The following is a 16026-nucleotide window of genomic DNA, read 5'->3' on the forward strand; positions in this document are numbered from 1 at the left end:
TAAAAAAAAAATTAAAATTCTGCAAAAGGTCTATTAAAATTTTCCTGTTTTTTTTTTTTCCTACAGCTCCTATACAGACCATACATCTTCATGGAAACAGACAACGATATTCCGTGTAGTGTTGTTGTGTAGTCTTATACTTTCTTCAGATAGATGGAAACAGGGTCAGACTACACAGAGTTTTTGTTGTCTGTTAGCATGGATACTCATAGTCTGTATAGGAGCCGTAGAAACAAAATGCAGGACGGTTTTAACTATTAGAAAGTTATTTCCTTTTACTTTTATGAGCATCGAGAGAATTTTAAGACAGAGTTTGCGTTGGGCGTTGTTGACGAGTTGTTACCAAATTGTTAGAAATTTTAATTTGACTCAAAATGTGGAGAGATCAGAATGTAGGAGCAATTCACTGCTTCATTTTTTTATGTATATATCTTTTCGTTAAAGGTATTTTCTAAGACTACAACATTGATCAAGTGTCCTTAGGTCATCAATGTTAGATCGGCGGGGATCAAACACCTGGCACCCCCACCGATCAGCTGTTTGTAGTTGCAGCAGCACTTTATTGAGCGCTGCGTCCGCCTTATAGACCAGTGACATTACATCCATCAGTCACACGGCCTGTTTGCAGCTCAGTCCCATATACAATGCATGGACACCCCTTAGAAATGTATAGAGCCCAACTATTCAGGGCTAAGTAGAAAAAGTATTGGCGCCTTTAGATAATGGAACGTCCTACAGGGCACATAACATTGTATCTCTGCCTCAGCTGTACAGTACATTTAAGCTTTTTCTGTTTTGTTACTGTTTTTAATAAAGTTGTTACATTGTCCTTTCATACAATGTATAGTATATACCGTATACTGTCCGCATGTATCTATAATGTATTTGAACACACTTTAACAATGCATCTGCTTGTTTACTTAGCTTTGTAACCAAGACAAAGCAGCCAAACGGGTCTAACATCAAAGATTTCTGTGTGTTGAATGGCAGTAAGGCTTGTTCTATATGAAAATGGAAAACGTCATTCAAGGACAAATATTGCTGAACAGTCGCTGTGTTATTCGCTGCCTGTGACTACTGGTTATCTGTCAAGTTCATGACTCCATGTGGTACATTGTGAACGTACCCCAAATCACTGAAAGTTGCTACATCCGTATAGATGTGCATTGGTACCAGCCATGGCAATGCTCCGATGTAATAAGACAATCACGGCTAAGGCTGTGTGTATATATATATATATATATATATATATATATATATATATATATATAGCCATTTTCTGTATAACGGATTTTCAGTCTTCCATATCAACCTACTTCTTTGAGAAGACCATCCCATGGATACTATCTAATTCTGTATGGTCACGCTGCAGTGACATAGAGCAGGAGACAGTATGGCTGGGAGGATAATAGAAGAGCTTCACAACCCGGAACCACATCAATGCAAATGGTAAGTAGTGGTGATGAGGCCTATGAGGCCCCCTGCCTTAGGGGCCCAGTCGCATGGGGCATCTGTTGTGACCTCAACAGTATTTTGTTCTGCCTTAGGCCAGAATGGCCACAGCAGTCCTCACCACACGATACATTGTCTACAGCAGTGGTTCTTACTAGAGATGAGCGAGTAGTACTCGATCGAGTAGGTATTTGATCGAATACTACGGTATTCAAAATACTCGTGCTCGATCAGTACCACTCGCTATTCGAATGTAAAAGTTTGATGCAGAACCAGCATTGATTGGCCGAATGCTATACAGTTGGCCAATCAACGCTGGTTCTTCTCCTACCTTTAGAAGTCTTCTCCGTGCAGCTTCCCCGCGGCGTCTTCCGGCTCCTCATTCACTCTGCCAGGCATCGGGCCTGGGCAGAGCCGACTGCACATGTCCGCTTGTAGTGCGGGCATGCGCAGTCGGCTCTGCCCAGGCCCGATGCCTGGCAGAGTGAATGACAAGCCGGAAGACGCTGCGGGGAAGCTGCACGGAGAAGACTTCTTGGAGGATCCAGCCCGACCCTCACTCGTGGACTTGGTAAGTATAATTTGATCAAACGTTGCCTATCCCTGAAACGAGCATTTTCCCCCCATAGACTATAATAGGGTTCGATATTCGATTTAAGTAGTCGAACATTGAGAGGCTACTCGAAACAAATATCGAACATTTTACTGTTCGCTCATCTCTAGTTCTTACCCTTGTTTGAGGTACCGACCCCACCAGTTTCATATGCACATTCACCGAACCCTTCTTTAGTGATAAATCAAATATGATTTTTTTCCGAATTCAAGACATAGGTATATGTTTTTTTTTACTGGTACACAAAATGAACCGTGCATATGGCCTAGGGTTCAATCGAACCCTGGTTAAGAACCACTGCTCTACAGTAGAGATGAGCGAGTACTGTTCAGATCAGCCGATCCAAACAGCACGCTCGCATAGAAATGAATGGACGTAGCCGGCACGCGGGGGGTTAAGCGGCTGGCCGCCGTCAAAGCGGAAGTACCAAGTGCATCCATTCATTTCTATGGTGCGTGCTGTTCGGATTGGCTGATCTGAACAGTACTCGCTCATCTCTACTCTACAGTGATACACCGTGGATTTGTGTGGTGGGGAGTGCTGTTGACCTTTCAGCCAAAAACGACACAAACTAAATGAGATCTTGTGACACGCCTTAAGGAGGCCCAGTTGGTGCAGCCCTGTCTGAGAAGGCCCCATAGCAAGTCAGGAGCATCCTCCCACCTTGTTACATTTATTGTACCCTAGCAAATATATAGGATATACAGTACTGTGCAAAGATTTTAGGCATTGGCAAAAATGCTGCAAATTGAGAATACGTTCAACAATAGAAGTGTTAATAGTTTATGTCAATTCACAAAATGTAAATAAAAAGTGAAAGAACAAAGAATCAATATTTGGTGTGACTTTTGCCCTTTGGAGTCCTAGAAGTGATGAGACGGCCCCCACAGAGCCCTGATCTCATCATTATCCAGTCTGTCTGGGGTGACATGAAGAGACAGAAGGATTGGAGCGAGCCTACATCCATAGAAGATCTGAGCTTAGTTCTCCAAGATGGCGGGAACAACCTCCCTGCCAAGTTCCTTCAAACATTGTCTGCAAATACCGAGAACTGATGAAAGGCGAAGGGCAAAGTTCACACCAAATATTGATGGGATTTACATTTCTCTTTTCTCCATTCACTTTGTATTTTGTTAATTGATAAGCCCTTCTATTTCTGAAAGTATTTTTTCACACTTAAATACAAAAAAGTCCATATACAGCTCATCCAATGAACATCAGATTAACTGTTCGACCTTCCCTTCCAACCAGACAAACCTACATTTTTCGAGGCTAACCGCCTCTTAGTCAGAGTGAAAGGGTTAACAAGCAAATATTTGGTTGTGCCAGACAGCTTGGGATAAATGGTCATTTCAATGGGACTTCCATGGGGTTGTCATCAGGCTAACGCATCTCTAGTGGTTTCGGGTAGTGAAGGGGTTATCTTACACACAGTACGGGATCTCGGACCAGCAATGAAACCTCTCACAATTTATTAAATGCAATTAAAATCCATCCCAAGTGTGAAACAAAAAGGTCCTTTACATGCAGAGGGGACAGGGGCGTGAGCTGTGCATTTGGCAGGCGCCCACTGATTTTTTTTTTGTTCTGACATGAGCGTCAGATGGCGGTGTAGTGTCTCAGAAGGATAACTAATAAAGGGCCGATTACATATGTTACTGGGTACTTGCACTTCAACTTGCTGGAATGCTGTTTGATGTGTTTTATTTAATGTGACTCTATCTGGACTGAACCAATATGGCTGGAGATAGGTAGATCCCTCAACGTAGATGATTCTACTGAGGGGGAAGTGACTGAGCAGTCTTTATCCCTTTTAGGAGAGGCGAGTTGTGTGTTAGCTGGAGCGATCGGTGCAAGTCAGGACCAATGTCAAGATCTCAGTTAAGATGCCCAGGAACTATCTGCCTGGCACCAGTGTGTGTCAGAGACGTGAGGGGTATTTTTGGATGGACCTCATTGCTACAATTATAAGCCTCAGGCCTTGCAACTTTTTGGAATTGCTTAAGCTATGGTGATATTGATTGTCCCCCCCAAGGAGAGCCATTTCCAAGCCTCAACTCCAGCCCAGTGTGCTTTCTTATTATAGAAAGGAGATCAAATCCAGCGTCTACCAGGAAGGATCCACGATGATTCAGGAGAAAATATAAAATATAGATTTTATTTCCTTCATCATAAAAAGTTACAAAGTAACTGATGGAGTAGTCTGGTTATAGTCCAAAGGCTACCGGTTTAAGGGCATTGCTAGCCCCAGTGGTGTAACTACCGCCATAGCAGCCGAGGCGGCTGCCACAGGGCCCGGGATATTAGGGGCCCAGTGACAGCCGCTACCGCTGCTTTCATTATACTCGGGGGGGGGGGGGGGGGGTCTTTTCGGACCCCCAAGTATAATGATTGGCGGACCTGGAGAGGTAAGAAACATAAAACAAAAACCCTGTTACTTACCTCTCCACGATCCTGCCAGGCCTCCTTCCTAGTTGTCTGACGTCACATGAACCCGGCCTGCGTCCCAGGTCATGTGACATCCGACGTCATTGAAGAAGCTGACAGCGTAGGAGCCGAGGGACAGGTAAGAAACAGTAGTTTTTTATGTTTTTATTCCCCCGGGTCTCCGATTATTATACTCTGGGGTCTGAAAAGACCCCAGTTGGACATAATACTGTGTGCAGGGGCCACTAAGGGACATAATACTGAGTGCAGGGGCCACTATGGGGGATAATACTGTGTGCAGGGGCTACTATGGGGTATAATACTGTGTGCAGGGGCCACTATGGGGCATAATACTGTGTGAAGGGGCCACTATGGGGCATAATAGAACGCGCAGGAATGCGTAGGGGGGGGGCATGTCAAAAGTTTGCCATGGGGCCCCGCCATTCCTAGTTACGCCACTGGCTACCCCCTTCCATAAGGCATGAAGAAGGGGCTAGCAATGCCCTGAAATCACTAGCCTTTGGAATGTAACCAGTCTACTCCATCAGTTACTTTGTAACTTTTTACGATGAAGCAAATAAAATCTATATTTTATATTTACTCCTGAATCATCGTGGATACTCCCTGGTAGACGCTGGATTTTATCTCCTTTCTATTTTATCGCTTATCTGAGTCCTACAGCAGTCTGTGCTTCCCAGGCTTGTGGATCTCTTCAATGGAGATATGGTGAACTTGCTGTATGCCTTCATATTCTGGGAGATTGTTCATCTGCCTTAATTACATTTCTGTGAGTTTTTGCATTGTTCAGTATTCTCTCTGCGCTACCATCAAAGGCACTTCAACTACCATAAGGCTCAGGGAGGCACCACCGGTACTACACAACCATCCATACTGCAGGCCACCACATCACTTGTTACACCAGCCATTGTGAGGGAATAATGGAGCAGACCACTACCTTCATGAACCCAAACGTGACCAACTACTACTCCCTAAGTTTCTCCGCGGCTGCTGAAGGAGATCCCTCATAAAAAATAATAAAAAAAATGACTGCCTGGACCTATGGTTTATCACACTGACCTTCCATTCTCCCATGGTGACCAGAACTATGAGGTAGATATCCCTACAGTCTCCTGTAGCACCAGCTGTCCATTATTGTCCATTGTTGGTGACATGAGGCTAAGTTGCAGTTCCACACACAGCCCATGTGCAAAAGTGGCGCTATTTTTGTGGAGGAAGGAGTTGAAGGAGACTTATAATTATGGACATCAACAGTATCTTTATCCACCAACCTATTCTACATTGAGAATGGAGATGTCCACCGTTTGTCCGTTATATCATACACATGTTAGTTTTCGATATATTACTTGGCGTATGTATATAAGATCTTATAGGGTAGAGTTGATTATTTCCATTGCTTTAGTTTATGCCATAAGATTATCTGCATGTAATTAAATATCATCTAGAAATGCTCCATCACATCCGCTGTGAAAATAAATATCTGTCAGGCGGTAGAAAACATCAGAGAGGAAGATGGAAACACAAAACATCAGCACCATGAGAACGTAGAGAACCCTCAGGGAGCCGGTCACCAGGCATGGAGGCCTAAACCTCCAGCAGATCCTATACTAGTGGGGCGTAGGGCCCCGAACCTGCTAATCTCAGTCCCAGCCCCTGTTCTATTTAGGAGTTTATTAACCCCTTCGATTTTAGTTTTTGACTCCCTAGCTTCAGAAAGCCATAACATTTATTTTTCTGTTCACAGAACCATATGAGAGCTTAATAATTGTGGGACAAATTGTACTTAGTTACATTTAATATTCTGTACAATGTACTGGGAAGCTGGGAAAAAATTCAGAATGGGGTGGAATTGGAGAAAAACTGTGTTTGTGCAACCTTGTTCCAGGATTTTTGTTTTTTTACGGCATTCATTGTGCAAATGTCACCTGTATTCTATGGGTCACTATGAATACAGTGATCTCAAATTTATATACCGTATATGTCGACCCGAATATAAGCCGAGGCCCATAATTTTACCACAAAAAACTGGGAAAACTTATTGACCCGAGTATAAGCCGAGGGGGGAAATGCAGCAGCTACTGGAAAATTTCAAAAATTAAAATGGTCGGAGTTTTTGGGTGCAGTAGTTGCTGGGTGCTGGGAAAGGAGAGAGGGGGTGTTTTGGATGTCTGTTTGTCCCTTCCCTGAGCTTGAGGACTGTTTCCCCCCCCCCCACACACACACACACACTTGCAATTCAGCCTGGCTGACTATAGGGGATCTGCAGTGCTCCTATTAACCCCTTTCCGACGAAACAGGAGCACTGCAGATACCCTATATTCAGTAGACCGGGCACTGTCAGACACAGGGATACCTAATGTGTATGTGTTTTGCAGTAATTTTCTACTTTAATATGTATTCTAGGGAAAGGAGGGATTTAGAACTTTTATTTTTTTTAAATTTTTTTTTTTTTTTTTCTTCACTATTTTATGGGAGATTCTATACATTGATATTGTGGCTGGTCATAGACCCCCCTCCTAAGAAAAAAATAATAATTTTTTTTTTTTTTTGCTGACTCGAGTATAAGCCGAGGGGGGCTTTTTCAGCACAAAAACTGGGCTGAAAAATTCGGCTTATACTCGAGTATATACGGTATATAGTTTTTTGTTTTAAAAGTTTCCAAACTTTTGCAAAAATATTTTTTTTTAAGTCACCATATCAACTTTTTTATATTTCCATGTACAGGAATGCATGTTTTTTGTTTTTTTTGCTGGATCAGATGTATTTTTTATTATTTTTACCATTGCTTTGATAGATTTTTATTAAAAATCTTTATGAGAGGTGAAACAACCAAAAAAACAGCAGTCCAGTTCTTTTAGATTTTTTTTTCTCCTCACTCTATGGGAAAAATATTTGTATAATTTTGTAGATAGGGTGTTTTTGGACACAGGGATACCTAATGTGTATGTGTGTACGGAAGATGTTAGGAAAGATTAAGGGCTGGTTCACATCTGTGCCCGGTCTCCACTTCGTGGGTTTCCGTCTTCTGCCATCAGGAGACGGAAACCTGGGAGTCAGGTTTTAACCGGACACAAAATCCTGCATGGCCGACTTTGTTTCCGGTTAAAAAAAGGTGGTTTCGCCGCGGAGACCAGAAGAGGCTCACGGGCAGACACTTTGCAAACCCATTCAAATGAATGGGTTTGAAAACTGACTGCCGGGTTTCCGTCTCCTGTCCAGTTTCTCAGGCAGAACCCACCCTTAAAGGGTTTTTTGTTAATCTCAAATACTTATGGCCTATCCACAGCAGACTGTTTCTTCTTTCCATCCAATGCTGTAGCTTCTGGCACCTGGAGGCTGCCGAATCAACACAGTCTTGGTGATTTTTAGGGTACATCCACTCTGGTACCATAAAGACATGGTGTTTTAGGCTCCTCAAACCTCGTAGCAGGTCTTCTATAAGTTCCTAATAATACTGAGTAAATCCATAGGATGTATAGCAGATTGATAGCATGTCTTCTCCATTTAGGTACGTCCACCAGGACAAGTTCCTGTTTTCTCGTAGGGATTTGACGACCAACCCATATCAGCCATTTTTATAAAGAATAGATTTTTTATGTTGGATTTAAAGGGGTTTCCAGGATTTTCACTTGATGACCTATCCATTATGATGTGTTATCACGTAAAGATCAGTGGGATTTAGACACCCAGTGCTCCCACAGATCAGCTATTTACGCAGCTGCGGCCCTCACATCCGTATCAAAGGCCATGTGAGATCACGTCCACAGCTTTAAGTGAATGAGGCTGAGATGTGATACCAAGTACAGCCATTATAAATAGTGGTTTTGCATGAAGAGGCCAAAGACGAATCTTCCAAAGGTCTTGGTATCTTCAAACATGATCGACGGGGATCGGGTGTCACCAACTAGTGGATAGATTATCAATTGATAAACCCGTAAAACTCCTTTAATATAAGTATATAACAGGCAGAGAACTCCAAAAACTGCCTTCTAAACTTGTGTTGTGTTGTATACTGATTGAAGACTGAAGCGCTGCCATCCGACGGTTCTGCAATCTGGGATTCATAAGAAATTTGGAGCAGTCTTCTCTGAATCCCATAGTTTGACATTGTTATGATTAAACTGAAATAGCCACTTTCTGTTCCTGTCAATTGTCTTGTCTGGAAAATTAGATGAGTCCCAGAAAATGTTGCCCACAGTCTCTGTTATATTTATGGGATCTTTGTAATATTTGTATTTTTCGAAAAAAAAAGTTGTCAATTTTCCTAGCGTGACGCTACGTAACAAAATATACTTGGCAGCAAATGGAAACCAGCTGGTCCTGGTTGACTGCCTGGGCAAGTAGACAATGTGTTTCTCTGCAAACACCAGCAAGTACTAAATGCATGACAGGACTATAAGACAAAATATGGACTCCCTTAAATGGTCAATCGGGAAAACTGCTAAATGTACCCAGGTTAGGGGTCTGGGAATGAAAATCTACTGTAGACTAAGCATCTCTCTGTTGTGTCTACGTGTGCTTCACTACTGGGTTTCATACCAAGGATTAGGCTTCATGCACACAAGACGAGAGATGAGCGAACACCGTTCGATCAAATAGGCATACGCAGTAAAAATTCGTATCCCCTCCCACCTTCCCCGGCGCTTTTTTTGCAGCAATAACTTTGCTGGGGAGGTGGGACAAGAACTACGACAACGGAGGCATTGAAAAAAAATTGGCTGCCGAAAACATGTGACCTCCCATTTATAAGAATAGCCATCGCCATCTTCGTGTCATTTGCGGTGAGAAATAAGGAGAGATAGCTGAGGACTAGATAGCTTTAAGTAGGCAGGGAAAAATGGAGGAACAACAACAGCTCTTTTCAGAGTTATACTGCAGGGAGAGGAGTCGAGATTTCAACGGGGTGTCTCCCCAAATCAGGGATACGGAGCAATTCAGTCCAGCGATATACGCTCAACCCAGTTTTACAGGCAGTGTCCCCACAAACACCTAACAGGGATACAGAGCAATTCAGTCCAGCCAGATACAGTGGTGGCCAAAAGTATTGGCACTCCTGAAATTCTGTCAGATAATACTCATATTCTTCCAGAAAATGATTGCAATCACAAATTCTTTGGTATTATTATCTTCATTTAATTTGTCTTCAATGGAAAACCACAAAAAGAATTGTCAAAAAGCCAAATTGGATATAATTCCACAGCAAACACAAAAAAGGGGGTGGACAAAAGTATTGGCACTGTTTGAAAAATCATGTGATGCTTCTCTAATTTGTGTAATTAACAGTACCTATTACTTACCTGAGGCACCTAACAGGTGGTGGCAATAACTAAATCACAGTTGCAGCCAGTTGAAATGGATTAAAGTTGACTCAACCTCTGTCCTGTGTCCTTGTGTGACCACATTGAGCATGGAAAGAAGACCAAAGAACTGTCTGAGGACTTGAGAAGCAAAATTGTGAGGAAGCATGAGCAATCTCAAGGCTACAAGTCCATCTCCAAAGACCTGAATGTTCCTGTGTCTACCGTGCGCAGTGTCATCAAGAAGTTTAAAGCCCATGGCACTGTGGCTAACCTCCCTAGATGTGGATGGAAAAGAGAAATTGACAAGAGATTTCAACGCAAGATTGTGCGGATGGTGGATAAAGAACCTCGACATCCAAACAAGTTCAAGCTGCCCTGCAGTCCGAGGGTACAACAGTGTCACCCCGTACTATCCGTCAGCGTCTGAATGAGAAGGGACTGTATGGTAGGAGACCCAGGAAGACCCCACTTCTTACCCAGAGACATAAAAAAGCCAGGCTGGAGTTTGCCAAAACTTACCTGAGAAAGCCAAAAAACGTTTTGGAAGAATGTTCTCTGGTCAGATGAGACAAAAGTAGGAAAAGGCATCAACATAGAGTTTACAGGAAAAAAAGAGGCCTTCAAAGAAAAGAACACGGTCCCTACAGTCAGACATGGCGGAGGTTCCCTGATGTTTTGGGGTTGCTTTGCTGCCTCTGGCACTGGACTGCTTGACCGTGTGCATGGCATTATGAAGTCTGAAGACGACCAACACATTGTGCAGCATAATGTAGGGCCCAGTGTGAGAAAGCTGGGTCTCCCTCAGAGGTCATGGGGCTTCCAGCAGGACAATGACCCAAAACACACTTCAAAAAGCACTAGAAAATGGTGGTGAGAGAAAGCACTGGAGACTTGTAAAGTGGCAGCAATGAGTCCAGACCTGAATCCCATAGAACACCTGTGGGGGAGGAGAGATCTCTTGATGGCAGTTTGGAGAAGGCCCCCTTCACATCTCAGGGGGGACCTGGAGCAGTTTGCCAAAGAAGAATGGTCTAAAATTCCAGCAGAGCCTTGTAAGAAACTCATTGCTGGTTACTGGAAGCGGTTGTGCGCAGTTATTGTGTCTAAAGGTTGTGCTACCAAGTATTAGGCTGAGGGGGCCAATACTTTTGTCCGGCCCATTTTTGGAGTTTTGTGTAAAATGATCAATGATTTGACTTTTTTTCCATTCTCTTTGTGTTTTTTCATTGCAAGCAAAATAAATGAAGATATTAATACGAAAGAGTTTGTGCTTGTAATCATTTTCTAGAAGAAACTGAGTATTATCTGACAGAATTGCAGGGGTGCCAATACGTTTGGCCAACACTGTAGCTTGCCTCCACATCTACACTGCTTTCTCACCTAGACATCACCCCTGTCCATGTCGGGTCGGTGGCCTCGTCGTCCACCAACTCCTCTTCCAATTGCTCACTCTCCTCTTACTGCAAACTGCACATGACAACAGCCTGCCCTGATGGCAACTGTTTCTCATCATCATCACTGAGGACGGAAAATGCTGGTTGCGGGTCCACAACCACAAAATCACCAGGTGATGCCGGATGCTCCAGTGTTTGGGCATCAGTACACACAAAGTCGTCTGGTAGCTCCTGGGATTCGGGAAGTGGTTCAACAGAGGGAGATACAGTCAAAGGACCCGAAAAGACATCCTGGGAGGGGGTAAGGGTGGGATGACTCTGTTGGGAAGATTGGGCATGTTGGCAGGAAGGAGGGGCAGACTCTTGGGTATGAAGACGACTGCAGGTAGTGGCTGACTGGCTGGTGGAAAAGCAGCTGGAAGCATTATCCGGTAAGCATTGTAACACCTCTTCCTGGTGCTCGGGCCTGGTCTGCGTTGTACCCTGCACCCTGCTTAACACAGCTGTCATATCAGGAATTGTGATGAGCGCATGCTGATGTTTCTTGCCCAGTGGAAAGGATGGGATAGGATTTCACATAAGTCTGCCACCCATGGAAACTCATGGTGCAGAAACTGAGGGAGCTGACTTTGATGAACCCTTGAGTTTTGGAGATGGAACTCCATCAAAGGTCTCTGCTGCTCACACACCCTGCTCAACATATGGTATCTAGGGTTCCAGCGTGTGGTGACCTCGCACAACAGACGGTGCTTCGGGTAGATGTAGGCGTTTCTGGAGTGTATTGAGGCTAGCAGAAGCTACTGTAGACTTGCCAAAGTGGGCGCAGAAGCTCCAGGACATGCCTTTGAAGGCAAGGTTTCCTTTAGTGGCTCCATCTCAGCTGGATGATAATGGTGAAGCTTGTGGTTAAATCTGGTGTCGGAAAGGAAAGTGGTTTCTGATCTACATCTAAAGTACTGGAGCATGTTGTTTGGACTATTAACACCTGATCAGAACCCTGTAGAGGTAATGTAGAGTCCGATATTAGAGGACCATTACCACTAGTAGTGGTTGCAGCCAATTCTCCACCTTTGCGGTCCTCTAAATAAAAGTTACCCCCAGGACTTGATGCCAAAATGTTATCAATTTCCAATCAAAATCAAGGTCAATGTTTGGGTCCTCAGTCCAATCCACTGCATCAATCCAACACAATGAGAGTGATGGTTCTGGAACCACAGTTTTAGGGGCTAACAATTTTAAAGGGGCTAACACTCTTCTGGTGCAAGGCTCAACTCACCCAAAAGGCAAAAATCTCTGCTGATGCAAGGCTGAACTACTGTATATACTCAAGTACAAGCCAAATTTTTCAGCACAGTTTTTGTGCTGAAAAGCCCCCCTTCGGCTTATACTCATGTCAAGCAAAAAAAAAAAATGTATTTTTTTTTTTTTGGGGGGGGAGGGGTGTCCATGACCAGCCACAATAGTAATATATAGAATCTCCCATAAAATATTGAAAAAAAAAAGCTTTAAAAAAATATATAATAAAAAAAAATTAAGTAAATAAGAGTTCTAAATCCCTCCTTTCCCTAGAATACATATAAAAGTAGAAAATGACTGAAGCACATACACATTAGGTATCCCTGTGTCTGAGAGTGCCTGGTCTACTGAATATAGGGGATCTGCAGTGCTCCTGTACCGTCAGGAAGGGGTTAATAGGAGCACTGCAGATCCCCTATAAAAAGCCAGACTGAATTCCAAGTGGGAGGAAAAAAAACTCAGTCCTCAAGCTCAGGGAAGGGGCAGACAGACAACCAAGACACCCCCTCCCCTTTCCCAGCACCTACTGCAGCCAAAAACTCCGACCATTTTAATTTTTAAAATTTTCCAGTAGCCGCTGCATCCCCCCCCCCCCTCGGCTTATACTCGAGTCAATAAATTTTCCCAGTTTATTGTAGTAAAATTAGGGGTCTCGGCTTATATTCGGGTCGGTTCAGTTTTTCTCATAAAAAGCTCCACATCGTATGACGGCGATGGGTTTAGAGGGAAAACATCTTAACTTTATCCGGCATGCTGACTCACTTTGTAAAAACTTCCATTTTTCATCTTATACATGGTTTGAGACTTGTCTTGAAAGAGTAACCCCCAACAATTTATCTCCTGGCTACTATCTCCCACTTCAGCCCTTGGGCAGGCCAGCTTACATTGGGAAATGGGAATGAAATTTTGGTATTGAATTATAATTTTGAGTATTTTCTGAGCCCGAGGTTCCGGGGATATTTTATAAATCCAACAGATTTTAAAGTTTTGTTTGGGTTCAGAAAAACTCATTCATGGTCATGATGAGATGAGGCCCCCTTGCAATCTGACGCAAATGGGCCTAGATCCTTCAGACACATGTTGGCAATGTGGAGTGGAGAGGTAGAACCTTGGGTCATATATTTTGGTTTGGTCCAATTATAGGAAAATATTGGTTTGTGATTGAGATAATGCAAATCTGTAATACCCAACTCACCTGGACACCTGAGTGAGGGATACTTTGGTTCCCATATAACACATGGACCCCATAAAATGACTTGGCTATCCGACTAGTGCAAGCTGACAGACTTCTCATCCCTCAACGCTGTTTTTTTTTGTATGGACCATAGAAGCTTTGACGATGAAGGTAGATAGATAAGAAGAGATGGTTAGCTGGGAACGCCCCCACCCCTAAATGTGCCTTCTTGTTGGGTTGTAGATCCATATTCTCCAGTTAAGTGTTATTATATTCCACTTATTGTTCCACTATAGTTACACTTAATAGTTGGCTTTGTTTATGCTGGAAAAAAATGAACCAAACTTTGTAAAATTTTTCATTTACGATGTCATCTTTAACCACCATTTCCTAATTTATTTAAGCTTCACCCATTAACATTCATTAGTAAATGGGTTTACCTGCATAACCACAGTGTGGAGGAGGTTGGATGGCGTGGTGGTCAAGCATAATACCTGCAGCCCTGGTTAATGGCTATGGAGCTTACGGGGACAGCTGGAAGTGTTACATGGCTCTCTCTGTCAGTCGCATAGATGGTAGTGTCGTGACCAGTGGCGTAACTAGGAAAGGCGGGGCCCCGTGGTGAACTTTTGACAGCCCCCCCCCGACCGATGCCAAAGACCTCGACCGACCCCCTCCTACGCATTCCTGCGCGTTCTATTATCCCCCATAGTGGCCCCTGCACACAGTATTATCCCCCATAGTGGGCCCTGCACACAGTATTATCCCCCATAGTGGGCCCTGCACACAGTATTATCCCCATAGTGGCCCCTGCACACAGTATTATCCCCCATAGTGGGCCCTGCACACAGTATTATCCCCCATAGTGGCCCCTGCAAACTGTATTATCCCCAATAGTGGCCCCTGCACACAGTATTATCCCCCATAGTGGCCCCTGCACACAGTATTATGTCCCATACTGGCCCCTGCACACAGTATTATCCCCCATAGTGGCCCCTGCACACAGTATTATGTCCCATAGTGGCTCCTGCACACAGTATTATCCCCCATAGTGGCCCCTGCAAACTGTATTATCCCCAATAGTGGCCCCTGCACACAGTATTATCCCCCATAGTGGCCCCTGCACACAGTATTATCCCCCATAGTGGTCCCTGCACACAGTATTATCCCCCATAGTGGCCCCAGTACACAGTATTATGCCCCATACTGGCCCCTGCACACAGTATTATCCCCCATAGTGGCCCCTGCACACAGTATTATGTCCCATAGTGGCCCCTGCACACAGTATTATGTCCCATAGTGGCTCCTGCACACAGTATTATCCCCCATAGTGGCTCCTGCACACAGTATTATGTCCCATAGTGGCCCCTGCACACAGTATTATCCCCCATAGTGGCCCCTGCACACAGTATTATGTCCCATAGTGGCTCCTGCACACAGTATTATCCCCCATAGTGGCCCCTGCACACAGTATTATGTGTCCCATAGTGGCTCCTGCACACAGTATTATCCCCCATAGTGGCCCCTGCACACAGTATTATGTCCCATAGTGGCCCCTGCACACAGTATTATGTCCCATAGTGGCTCCTGCACACAGTATTATCCCCCATAGTGTCTCCTGCACACAGTATTATGTCCCACTGTGGAGACCCATAAACAATTATTATACTCTGGGGTCTTTTCAGACCCCAGAGTATAATAATCTGAGACCCGGGGGAATAAAAACATAAAAAACTACTGTTTCTTACCTGTCCCCCGGCTCCTACGCTGTCAGCCTCCACTGCCGTCCTTCTGCAATGACATTGGACGTCACATGAGCCCGGGATTCACAGACCAGCGGGGAGACAATCTCTCTATTTTTTGCATATTTTTTAATTTATATTTACAGTTATGATATTCAAGGCGGAAACTCGAGCAGACAGTGTGTAGGAAGGAGGCCTGGCAGGATCGTGGAGAGGTAAGTAATGTTTCTTACCTCTCCCGGTCCGCCAATCATTATACTCGGGGGTCCGAAAAGACCCCCGAGGATAATGATAGCAGCGGTAGTGGCTGTCACCGGGCCCCAAATGTCCCGGGCCCTGTGGCAGCTGCCTCTGCTGCTATGGCGGTAGTTACGCCACTGGTCGTGACGTCACACACCAGTGAATACAGACAATCGGTAGGGGTTTCAGACTTTTGCCTATCTGATATGGATGACCTTTACTAGGATAAGTCATTAATATGAAAATCCCCTTTAAAATTTACCTTCTCTGGAACTAAGGACCAAGCTATAACCAAGCAAAACCCAAACTACTATCCCACCAGGGTGGTTATAGCATTGACCTGACTTTCTGCAAGGTGACATCCTCTGGC

This window comes from Leptodactylus fuscus, chromosome 3, assembly GCF_031893055.1.
Source record: "Leptodactylus fuscus isolate aLepFus1 chromosome 3, aLepFus1.hap2, whole genome shotgun sequence".
NCBI classification, from domain to species: domain Eukaryota; kingdom Metazoa; phylum Chordata; class Amphibia; order Anura; family Leptodactylidae; genus Leptodactylus; species Leptodactylus fuscus.